Here is a 13,584-nt window from a genome sequence, read left to right on the forward strand (position 1 = left end):
AGAATTTAGACAATTTTGTCAAATAGAATCGTTTGTTTCCGTTTGATTGCCGATACTGCATCAACGTTAACTGTAAAGATAGAATTTAGACAATTTTGTCAAATAGAATCGTTTGTTCCCGTTTGATTGCCGAAACTGCATCAACATTAACTGTAAAGATAGAATTTAGACAATTTTGTCAAATAAAATCGTTTGTTCCCGTTTGATTGCCGAAACCTGCAGCGTGTGCTGATAAATAACATCATTCCTACAATCTTAAAACTCATTGGCACGTTACAAAAACCGTTCACAATGCTAGATACAATTGAAATATATACTATCTTATAGCGATAACTGTGATAATTAAAAAAATGTAATCCGTCTAAAAGGTTATGTTGATTAAATGTAACAGTTATACAGGGTGTTGATCTTTTTTTATGTGATTGTACCTGTAAATATCTATTGTTGTGTGAGATCAATACGTGACACTTTAATTAAATAAATTTATCTATCATATCATTGCGCTTCGCTGTTGAGTTATAAATGTTGAAGAATTCCACATGTTTTAAATCAGATCAACCAAGAATCTGGTTAGTTAATACAGTTTCACGTACTGTCACGATTCTCACGAAATAGAAGTTCCTTCATAATATAAGTTCCAAACGGAAAACATATCCTATAATTTAACTAGCTTTAAAAGTTACAATGCACGTGTTGGCTATTATCTTTTTCGGACGTCAAAGCGATTTAACAGTTGCGGTTGTCTAATTTTTTCATATAGTATCTTTTAACTTTTATCTTGTCAAATTTATTTTAGAACGAATGCAAAATCTTAATTAAAGGCGATTGATTGATTGTTGGTTGCATAACGTCCAGTAGCAAATATATCATGCATGTTCAGGACGATATTAAAGGAGATGTCGGGTATAGGTCATTGAGTCTTTCAGCACCCATACACATTAAACGAGAATAACAAACACTAAAGGAAATGTAGAAATAGTAATAATGAAAAGATTTTGCTTTAAACACGTCGACACCAACAGTGTTTTGACGTCAAATACATTTTATATATTAATTTGAAAAATACAAAATGTAAATATGTTCATGATGAATTGACCAATCGACAAAATGAAACACAATGAATTGTGGGCAACTACGAGTTTACTATCAACTAAGAACACGTGGAATTTGGTTGAAAGGTTTTTTTTTGTTTTTATTTCAGCTCGAAATCTCACGTTTCTGTTTTTTGCTCGTCAAGTGTAATGAATGAAATGTAAACTTGCAGTGAGGTAAGAGTTTTTTTGTTCCGTGTTGACGACCTCATTGTGACTTTGAGATGAAGAACGGAAATAAAAGCTCTGTTCCTTTGCTTTTTGTTTGTTTTCGGCTGTGCATGTTCTGATTTTGTGTCATGGATGGATACCCCATATCCTTTGTTTTTCTGTTATATAGCATAATCTTCAATCTCCACCCTCAGATCTTAAAAATTTGTTCACCAGCTTCAGGGTTGCTTGTGGAGAGTTGTCTCATTGGCTATCATACCACATCTTTTTGTATATAGTCCATCATGCATTGCAAATCATTCATTGAATTGGTCAATCACCAATAAAAAATAACAGGGCCAATGTGAAAACACCCATTTCTTAACACTTTTATTAACCAAACTGTCAATGTATAATATTTAACGAAGCCAAATAATGTTTTTTTTTTTTTTTTTTGTGGAAAAATATATATATAATTATACCAATTGCAATATTAAAAAAAAACTTTTAAAGTGATGTGAAGAATTACCATTTACATGTAAATATAGTTTTATTGTTGTCTTATTCAAAGCAATTTATGGCATACAAAATACAAGATTTCATTCTGGATTTTAAAACTCAAATTTTAATAAATTGATACACATCATGGAATGTATTATGTAATTAATAACTTAACAACTGGGTCAAATAAAATAAGTCATGATTTTTGGGTGATGTTTCCTTTCACCAGAAATATATTTGAATTGATAACAACTGAACATCTGTAATAGCCCTAATTATTCGTACTGGCCATGTTTTTTTTTAATAGCCCAGTTTTTTCATAATGGCCCTGTTTATTCATAATTGCCCTGTATTAATGCCTTGTTAATCTCTAATGGACCATTTTTGCTTTTGTTAATAAAGGGACAGTTTCATACATAATGCACTTGACTGGTTAATAACACACTGTTACGGGTAATGTAGATAATAACCTAGTCTATGTGCACATGATTTATTATTACAAAACAGATCGTCGCTGCGCTTCCAAAATGTCGTATTTAAAATTTTTGTCTAAAACTACTTTTTGACACAAATCGTCTTGGCGGAAGGAAATCTTTGATATTCCAAAATAGCATACAGCTAGACCAATCAAAACATTTAAAATAAGACATGTTACAAAATTGCCAATCTCTGTTTTTTGTAAAGTTTACTTCCAAAATGTTGTATGTAAACTTGAAAATTGTTGTATAATGGCTTTAGGAATCAAATACTTGTACATTTCTTTATTTCTGTGAAAATAAATTAAGTTTTTGGGTAATCCAGAAATGTCAAAGTTTTTTTTTCAATGCCATTTACAAAAATGTTCAAGTTTACATACAACATTTTGGAAGCTTGCATTTCAACCAAATTTTCAAAGTCTGTTCGTGAGATTTTTATTTTTTGAAAAATTAGTAATTTACAACATTTTGGAAGCCCAGCGACGAGATGTATTGTGGACCTATCATTTAATTCATGGATATATATTGAAACACAGAAACCGAAAAAGAAGTGAGTACAATTTTAAATTCTATTGGAGCGACCATTCTTGATTCAGTTAAAATAAGGGAGGGCCTTTGAAATCCGAATTTAAAAAAATGAAATTAAAGATGTATGCAGAATTGTCTCAAATATTCGTCCTCAAATAACAAAAAAAATAGTTGAGCAAGACCAAATTCATAGAAATTACCAGCTTCATTTTTAGTAAAAAAATATCGATCCCGTAAATTTTGTTATATGTGTTCAGGTAATTACAAAATCTAAAGTAAATATCAATGTTTCAACAAAAGCTACTCTTAGTAACATTTTGAAAATAAAGCAGATTTGTTACAAGAGAAAAGTTAATAGACCTTTAAAAAGTTAAGGCCAACCCAGCACCATGTACCTGTCGAAAAACACTATATGTGTATGGTCATAGATAAATAAACCCATACATCTATAGTATGGTGCCTTTGATATCTGACCTAATGTAATATCAGACTCCAATCAACGTAAATTTTGCACAAAAGACCGGATTTATAACTATGCTTTATTTGTTATTTTTTGTTAGAATGATATTTAAATGTTCACGAAAATCTGATCGTTGGAGTCTTCGGTGGGAATTACAATTTGTTCCGTGCAAAAAATTGTGTAGCCCAGAGGACTAATATGATTTGTATGAAGGTCCGGGTTCTTATTACCAACAATAATAATCTTAGTATGAAAATTGATCGTTGATTATTCTACATCATATGAATAAATGTTTTCGTATTTTTTAATGAGCCACAGAACGTTTGTGCAACAAAAAGTATAACTATTTTTCTTGATTACTTGTTCATATCACCTCTAAATATACTCATTCTTTCAAAATCAAAGGAAACTTTTTGCTATGAGTATATAAATATATTCAAATCAAATGCCTATAAACTTTCATGCAAAATTTTTTTTTATGAATGGACATGTGTAAAGATAGTAATTACGTGCATCCCGAGTGAGAGGCCTCTTACATACTGTAATTGCGTGAAGTCTTCGTTGTCGACAGCCAGTGACCGACACGATAATTAAATACCAGCTAGGTGTCCATGTCCACATTGTTATGATAATCATTCTATACGTCACCGTGTAGAACGCCACACGCAAGGTGTTGGCTATGTTTGACACGGGTGGCGGTTTTCAAGCGTGCGGCGTTCTACAGTGTACGTTGACAGTACTAGTATCTGTATTGAACGTATGATGTTTTAATATTTCAATCTTAAAATTATGAATATTTTCGCATTTGTATTTTATAGTTATAATAATTTAAAACTACAGCAATGTTTCTACACAGAAAGAGAGATAACTGCATTTAATTAATCAACTAACATTTTACCAAAAAGGTTGTTTCATAGTATCTTGTTCGTCTTGATATCACCTCACACGGATCAACTCATATACGACTGTTAATACCGTTTGTTTAAGTATTTTTTGGTCCTACAGCTCTTCAACTATTTCAGTTCTTATACATCCTTGGCTTTTAAATATTCGGATTTTGCGTTCCTGATGAAAGTAAATCAAGAAAAAGCGCTACGGATGCATGGAATTCACAATGGTTTGATTGCATTTTGTATTGTCTGCTTCTATGACGATCACTCACCAGAAGGAGTAAAAGCAGGGATCAGTCAACTCAAAGTAAGCATTATGTGTACACAGGAAGACTGTTATTTTAGAGAATATTGCGTTAAAACTTCAGGCCAATGAGCCTCTCTGGTTAAAAGCAAAGCATGTATTTATAAGCTGCATATGGTTGAAAGTTTGGACTTAAGCATCTATCCATCATTTAGGGTCGTTCTATTTAATGAAATATAGTCAATACAATATACCAACATAAGACGTTACAGAGTTGAGATGACAGATGCAATGCCTGCAAACACAGAGAGGTACAAACAGAACCATTAATAAACAAAGTGGTTCACATACGACTAATTTAGTTCACCTAGTCATAGACCACAGTACAATCACCTAGCGTCCATTGTTAATCATTTGTTGTCGTCCGTCCGTTAAAATTTCATATTTCAATATCATGTTAGAAAATCTTTGAACAGAATTGATATCAAAGTATTTTTTCAAAATTTTTCTCAAATAGTGTTGATACTTTAGTGCAGATTCACAAAAAAAAACATATCCGCCATAGCTTATTCTGCATGGTTTTTGATTGGCTGGACTGAAAAAACGTTATACATAGAAAGATTGAATAATCAGTTAGTAAGAAGCTCGGTCGGGTCAACCAAAGACATGACAGTTGGTATTTGCTGCTTCTGCGCTAAGCACGCGGCGTTTAGGAGTAAGAACAAAAATTAATACTGGTCGGCTCGCGATCGTAGTCAGAATAATGTGTCTGGGTCGGGTGATATGTCTTTCTGCGGCATGTTACCTTTTGAACTAGCACGTTGAAACTCCGACCTGGCATGTCGGTCTAGTACAAAGCAATGTTTGTACTAATTTCACAATATTCAGTTCTCGTCCTGAATATGCATTTAATTTGCCACTGGATATTTAAACAGCCATCCATCAATACATCCAAAATAAAATTAGAGTTTTATTTTACATGAAGAAAACAATTGAAGAAGATGAAATCAGCCCTTGTAGATAAGTTTTTATGATGTAAATACTAAGTGTTGTTACTTTGTTCCTGAAGAAAAATGGGTTATTATTATTAAAAATAATAACTATCTTCATCAAAAAGATCAGTGAACCAATCGAAATCCTGATACTTTCGTCACAATTTCAAATCCTGTCACCTATATCACATCTCCTCATTTTGATATTCAACAATCGTCTTCTTATGGACCAGTGAAACAATTGTAACCAAACGTAAGACATTTGTATTGATAATACAATATTAAATATGAATCCAGGTGGCGAACATGCATGGGATCAGCTCAGCCATTGAAACCAAATTAAAAAATAACTCTAGTTCGAGTGTATCATTTTGTCACATCACTCTTAGTAACTTTTTTTTCCATCTAAAATTAGTACTATCTTCAGCAAAGAATGTGTGGTTTATCCCAATTAGTGATTTTTACTCCTAGGAGCCTCTAAAGTTAGAACTATCTTCAGTAAAGAATGGGTGGTTTATCCAAATTAGTGAATTTTACTCCTAGAAGCCTCTAAAGTTAGAACTATCTTCAGTAAAGAATGTGTGGTTTATCCCAATTAGTGATTTTTACTCCTAGGAGCCTCTAAAGTTAGAACTACCTTCAGTAAAGAATGTATGGTTTATCCCAAATAGTGATTTTTACTCCTAGAAGCCTCTAAAGTTAGGACTATCGTCAGTAAAGAATGTATGGTTTATCCCAATTAGTGATTTTTACTCCTAGAAGCCTCTAAAGTTAGTACTATCGTCAGTAAAGAATGTATGGTTTATCCCAATTAGTGATTTTTACTCCTAGAAGCCTCTAAAGTTAGGACTATCGTCAGTAAAGAATGTGTGGTTTATCCCAATTAGTGATTTTTACTCCTAGAAGCCTCTAAAGTTAGGACTATCGTCAGTAAAGAATGTATGGTTTATCCCAATTAGTGATTTTTACTCCTAGAAGCCTCTAAAGTTAGGACTATCGTCAGTAAAGAATGTATGGTTTATCCCAATTAGTGATTTTTACTCCTAGGAGCCTCTAAAGTTAGGACTATCGTCAGTAAAGAATGTATGGTTTATCCCAATTAGTGATTTTTACTCCTAGGAGCCTCTAAAGTTAGAACTATCTTCAGAAAAGAATGTGTGGTTTATCCCAATTAGTGATTTTTACTCCTAGGAGCCTCTAAAGTTAGAACTACCTTCAGTAAAGAATTTATGGTTTATCCCAAATAGTGATTTTTACTCCTAGAAGCCTCTAAAGTTAGAACTATCTTCAGTAAAGAATGTATGGTTTATCCCAATTAGTGATTTTTACTCCTAGTAGCCTCTAAAGTTAGAACTATCTTCAGTAAAGAATGTATGGTTTATCCCAATTAGTGATTTTTACTCCTAGGAGCCTCTAAAGTTAGGATTATCTGCAGTAAAGAATGTATGGTTTATCCCAATTAGTGATTCATGCCCCTAGAAGCCTCCTAAGTTAGGACTATCGTCAGTAAAGACTGTATGGTTTATTCCAATTAGCGATTCATGCCCCTATGAGCCTCTAGATTTATCCTATTCTCAGCTGATGAATATACTTCGTTTTTAATTATTTGTTATTCTATTTGTCTGTCTTTTTTGTTAAAACCCTGATGAATATCACATAATGTTATATTACATGTATTACATGTAAGTACGGTTAAATTTGTATTTTTCAATTATGTTTAAGAGCCAGAACAAAATTAATTCCCCTTCTTAACATGTCATTAAACTGCTCATTCTATATAGTTCATTGTTGCTTATGTTTTGTAATTATAACAGACAAATATCGCCGCTATTTGAATAAACAGTAGACAATCATTGCGTTTATTCCATGTTTCAAAAATATAAATGATAGTGATCTATTTCAAAGAGACTGTTAATTACGTAAAAATGAAGTTGATTTTAGTATAATTTGCTATATATTATGTACGCCAATGTGTGCTGAGAAATATAAAAGTAACAGTATAAAATGCATACACATATCTCATTAAAAAGTATAAAGCGACCTCTATATGATAACTTTTGCAATTGACCAAGTAATATCGTTAGGCTGCTGCGTGATTAGTATTTACAAGAAGAACAGAATGTACACAAAAATACTATGTGCATTGTTAAATATATAAGGACCTCAAGTATTATTTACATTGGTTTAAAACTTTTTTTTATTCTAACGTATCTGGTTTTCAAGGATTTGTATATCCTTTTTTTAAATGGTCCGTTAATACGAAGTCGTCTTTAAGTCGGTCAATCAGTTGATTATTCTGTTGAGAGTAAATATTGCGAAGCATAAATTCTAAATACTCGTAACTAGCTATTTTATATATAGGGACTTTACGAGTATATCTTTCTTCTGATCATCTGAACTGAAAGTATAATCTATTTATGTTTAACAATGCTTTGTCTTCTGTTCTCTTTATTTTTATAGCCAAGTTAGAAAAGAAAAAATATTTTGAATATTTTTGTTTTACCAACTTGCCGTAGTTATTGCCGATGTTTACACGAAGTTGACCAAACCCAAACAAGAACTTAATAGTTGCCTTCATTGTGTTAACAACGCCAATTCTTAATAGAATTCGCGTGTGCAATATATACCTCCAAGATTACATTCCATGGCACTTCTACACAATTTAAAGATGGAATAATGTCAACAAATCCGTACAGTCATTCCAAAGAAAACACCAATATTTCCTTCCACATAGGTGTCATTAAAATACCCTGCGCTTGAAGTATAGGAAACAGCCTTTCTTTTATGTTGGGTTCAACCAATGATATCGGGACAACGATAAAAAGCTTTGTAGCAACCAAATTTACCGGAAGTATTGACGAAAAAGGCAATAACAGAGATAAAACGCTTTGCAGACACCAAATTTACCGGAAGTAATGACGAAAAAGGCAATAACAGAAGCTTCTACCGTGCAAACAACACTTACCGAGACGTAATCGTACTTCTGCTTCTTCTGCTTCTGCCAGATAATGGCCACAATCAACAAACTGATTATACTGCCATGGTTTGGTGCGCATATAAGACCACCCCCCTCCCCCCAAAATTTTAAAATTTAATTCAGCTTTGTCATCGAGGCTTTAAAGGCCTCGACTGACGGTGCTGATACGACCCCAGGAGGAAGAGCGTTCCGATCCCGGATGGTTCTTGGGAAAAATGAGTGTTTGCGGTAATCACAGGATGCTGATGGTACTTGGAAGGATTTATCATGCATGTTTCGTGTCAGTCTTTTTGGTGGTATTAGACGACCTTCCTTTGACATGGCCACTTTGTTGTTTTCTATTTTGTAGAGCATTGTGAGTCTCGCTTCTTTCCTTCTTTGTTCCAGGGATGTCCATTTGAGATGTTGTAGCATCATGTTAACGCTGGAGTGGTTATGATGTTTGTTAGATACGTAGCGAGCTCCTCTTCTTTGTACCATCTCAAGTCTGTCAGTCTCTATCTTAAGGTATGGATCCCATACTGGACTGGCATATTCTACAATTGGACGTACCAATGTTTCGTACAGTATAAGGAAAAAGCGATCAACATAACAGCGAATGGATATTGCAGAAAGTACTAAGTACTGAAATTAATATGAACCGCTTTGTATGGCGACAGTAATACAAGAAACAAGGACGTCAGTATTTTCCAATATCACAGAAAATGTGTTTGTTCTCTAATTCTCACTGCAGTTACGTCTTTCCGTGAAAAAGACCAGCGTTAACTGGTGAACTATCGATATACTAATTCTTTTCCTTAGTTTTATTTGTTTAATTCAAGTGAAAATAAACACTTTTGTCCTGAAGTGTTCGTTGTCATAAATAACATCTCTCTCTCTATTGATTAAATGATAAGTTGATATATTGATTGTTTGATAAATTTATGCAATCATTGACTAACCTTGCACCCATTCTATCATATATTTTTTTCACAAAGAGAGAATTATTGTCGATATGATTATGGATCCTTTGATCAACGTTTAAATAGTAATATACGAGGGTCCGGGTGGGGTCCTCCATTTCTGTATTCTTTAATATTATAGGCTATTTTTCTCTATTCTTTATACTTTTTTGCCCATTACTCTATATTCTGTATATTTTAGCACCTCTTCTTATTTTTTTTGGTCAATTTTTCTCTATTCTTTATATTTTTTGTCCATTATTCTCTATTCTGTAAACCCCATCCATTCCCTCATTTACATTCATACTGTTAAAAAGAGAATCAAAGGATGCATAAACCTACTGATGTTTAAATAGAATATTCCAGCACTCAGAATTACAATAAAACTAATACATGCATGAAGATGTATCCCTTAAAGACCCGATCTGCTCCAAGTACTTTAACTTTTATGTGTATACACCTACAACTTTGCTTACTTATACCTCGCGATTGACATATACAATAATCTCAGAGTTTTTTTTTCAATATTTGTAATTACTAGCAAACTACTGAATACCCAACTGCATTCGGTGTTTTTCATTCCATTGAAAAGTCATGAATAATATAGTCAGCTGCTGTTCCGTTAGAATAGTGCCTATATACAATGCAAAAGAGCACGTGCACTTAATCATAAAATATTTTCAAAAGTAACTAAACAAGCAAATGAATCCTTTCTGATAAAAAGTAATCGATTAATCAAACAAAGTTCACGAATCGGGAACTTGTAAACACGAACTCTTATATACAATATATCGTCATTACTCTTATAACTAGGGGACCTCGATGGCCGAGTGGTCCAAGTAGTTCATCTACTGTATTACTAGCCTGTCAGCACCGAGGTTGTAAGATTACCCTTCACACATGCCAAGAGCGTTCGACTCCAATCTTGCTTGACTAGGATTGTCAGTTTTCCTGCCAAAGGTTGGCGATTCTCTCCATGCACTCCGGCATCCTCCACAACTAAAAACTGACCACCACAATATGGCCAATAGTGCTGAAAGTAATGTTAAACACCAATAATCAATCAATCTAACAATCAGCGCAAAGAATACCCAATCATATACTAGTAATCTTGAAATATAAATTATTGTATAGTAGAAACTGTTAATGATAAATTGCTATCAACGACGAGGATTATTCCCAATAGTGTAAGTTAACATGTTAAACAATAAAAAGATAAATACTTTCCACACATTTGTTTATCTTTACCAACGTAACCATAACATTATAGATAAAATGAAGGATATGAAGTGTCAATCAATGACACAAAATCAGTACATACACAGCAAACAAAAATATTGGCTAAATATTCAAATCTTTGTTCAATTTATATTGTCGTATTAGCACGTTTCGGTATAAAATATTAAATTCTAGATTTGTTTTGTTGTACAAACACTTTGTACATAGTCAGTCTATGGAAAGTGCGAATCGAGAGAACCGTTTCTTATGTGGAGTCGCGATGTTTTATAATGTGAAATTGTAAATATGCAGACACTCCATGAGGAAAAAGAAGTTTTCTGCAGTAGAAAGAAATCTTAATATTAAGATATATAAATAATAAGTCCAGTCCGAAATTAATTCACGCGACAAACAGAAGAGTTTTATGTATTACCATTTATCAATAGAGAGTGAAATCGATTATTATCAACCTTTCAAGGTCGTTTTAAAGGGGGGAAAAGTAAAACGGACAAGGTAAACGAGCAACAAGGCAAGATTTCTTCATAGAAATATAAACTGTTAACCTATCATCTAAATATAAACGAAAATTAAGTCTTGAAATATACTCAATATCAAAGTAATAGCAAACGTTCATTTCATTGTAAAAATTGTACTGCTACGTTTTTCTTTTGTAAATCAATAATTAAATGATATTTATTTTATTATAAATGCGATTTTTTTTTAATACGGATGCGGTATGTTTTTATTGTTACTATACGCTTCGTGTTATATGAAGTAGCAGTTTTAGCCCACTACTTTCTGTCAAAATGGACTTTTGAGACATCTTTTGAAATTCTTCAAACTTATTTGTATTAGAAAAAAGTTATATGGCAATGCTTTTGTTTTTGATTTTATTTGTTCCGTTGATTAATAGCGTTTCATTTTGTCAGATTTTTATGGACTTCCCCTTTTTGAATTTGCCTTGGAGTTCGGAATTTTTGTTAAACTTTTTTATATGTGAAGAATAAAATAAAGTCATATTGTATAGACCGACCCAAAGTTTCGTTCAAATTGGTGGCATTGACATTACACCTAATAAATTTCTATATGAACACGTCAAAAAATGCATTTCTGATATTCTTACTATATGTACATTGTATAAATGATGTCTAAATCCTAAAAACAGTTCTAAGCACATTTTTATACGTTGTTTGCGCACTTTTTTTTAACATGTTTAATCGTTGTATGTTTAGATTGAAGAAAATGATTAGGATTGTGTTTTGCATCATGTAAGCTTATAAATTAGTGTGTTTAAGTCCTAAAAACTTTTAGTTCTAAAACCACACTTAAACGTGGTTCTATTAAAGACATGTGTAATTTAATGTGTTTACTTAGAAATGTGTTCTGATAATATCATAATTCTTAAGGTTTATTCCCGATTGTCCCACTTTTTAAAATTGAAGAGTTCTGATTATCCCACATGAAAAGTTCTGATTGTCCCACATTATTTTATGAAATAAAATGTTCTTAGATAAACAAGGTAACTGTTGTTTGTTTTGCTAAATAAACAAGAATTTATAATTGCATGTTCAAACTATTATTTAATATTAATTTAGATAAAAAGCAAAACATTTTTTTTAAGTCATTAGATTAATGTACTTTTGATTAAATGATATAATATTTTTGACTTATGAAATATATCTACAATGTTACGTTTATTTATGAAAAAACATGTCAATACCATAATTTTACTTCTGAAAAATTTTTAAATAAATTTAGAAATAATGCATGCATTTAAAAAAAAGTATAAAATTATTTACACTCTACGCTCTACACGCACATGTTGATGGAGAGATGTCGCCACTAGTCTTTGTAATTCTACTAGGACAGTCAAAGGACATTAACACAACATTCTCTACACTACTGAAGTCTGCTTACACCCAACGTCAGATACACCAGAACCGAACAACTTTCTTTATTGATAACGAAGCTGCTGTTAAGAATTCTGCCAGATCAGCCTTTCCAAGAATCAGTATCAAAGGCTGTTTTTTCCAAGGCTGAGAAGACAATACACACAAATCAATTAACACCTACAAGAACTCAAAGATCATCTGCAGAATGATGAAGTTTGTGCTTTTTGTGCTTTTTAGTCCCCTACCAACGTAGTGCTTGAAGATATTGATTTGATATTTGGTGTATTGTTTTATCATGACAAGTTACAGATCAAGTTCCAATTGTGCTTGATATGTGTTATTTTATGAAATCATATTATATTCTTTTTTTCAATGATACTTCAATTGCTACTATTACGTGCAAAATATAATATGTAAATATTATTATTTGTTCATGTTATTTTTATATTTTATAAGTTACATAGATTAGTAAACTGTAATTAACTGCTACATACTTTAAAAACAAATTAATCACTATCAAAACAATTCCCGATTGTCCCACATTTACACTTCCCAATTGTCACACAAACATATTCCCGGTTGTCCCACAAAATTTCATAACTTTTTTGCCTGTAATTTCAAAAAAAGGGACAATCGGGAAGACACCATTCTAAACACGAGTTTTCAGGCATGTCAAATAGATGATCGCTTGAAAATATAACTTACTTTAAGGATGTTTGCTCCTCTTGTTTTTGAATTTTTGCCAGATTTTCGGAATCCTCTTGTTTTATCCATGTATTGCCATTAAAAAAAATTGCCCACTTATCCCAACTTTTTTTTTCATAATTTTATTAAACATAGTTTAAAAGCCATATTTGAAAGTCTTATAAAATCCTTGTTATTTTTTCATAGTTTTTGAAACAAAAACGCGGCCAACGTTAAAAGAATGAAAAATCTAGAGATAATCGTTTCCCGCCAAATTTTCAATGGCTTATAACTCGAAAACAAGCTCACGGACCCTTCATTTTTTTCTGCTTTTTTAGTTCCTTTATTTATATACTATCATTTTAGAATAGTCTTTTAAAAAGCTTGTTATTTTGAAACAGAGTAGCAAACATCCTTAAGTAATCGTGGAAAAGAAAAACGATTACTAGTTAACAACTACAAAATTATGTTCTTACATTCCACATTTTAAGCTATCGAATGCAGTTCTTGGCTTTTTTAATCTTCATGCATAATTTGATA

The 13,584-nt window shown here is 32.1% G+C and overlaps 1 long non-coding RNA gene across 1 annotated transcript in view; it reads left to right on the plus strand.

The window, feature by feature from the left end:
- Positions 1-2,557: 2,557 nt before the first annotated feature.
- LOC127717759 (uncharacterized) overlaps positions 2,558-13,584 on the plus strand; it is a 98,569-nt gene continuing 87,542 nt past the window's right edge. The window contains exon 1 of the long non-coding RNA XR_007989357.1: positions 2,558-2,768. This is a non-coding gene — a long non-coding RNA (uncharacterized LOC127717759). The remainder of the gene's footprint in view (positions 2,769-13,584) is intronic.

This window comes from Mytilus californianus, unplaced genomic scaffold (assembly GCF_021869535.1).
Source record: "Mytilus californianus isolate M0D057914Y unplaced genomic scaffold, xbMytCali1.0.p SCAF_10, whole genome shotgun sequence".
NCBI classification, from domain to species: Eukaryota; Metazoa; Mollusca; class Bivalvia; order Mytilida; family Mytilidae; genus Mytilus; species Mytilus californianus.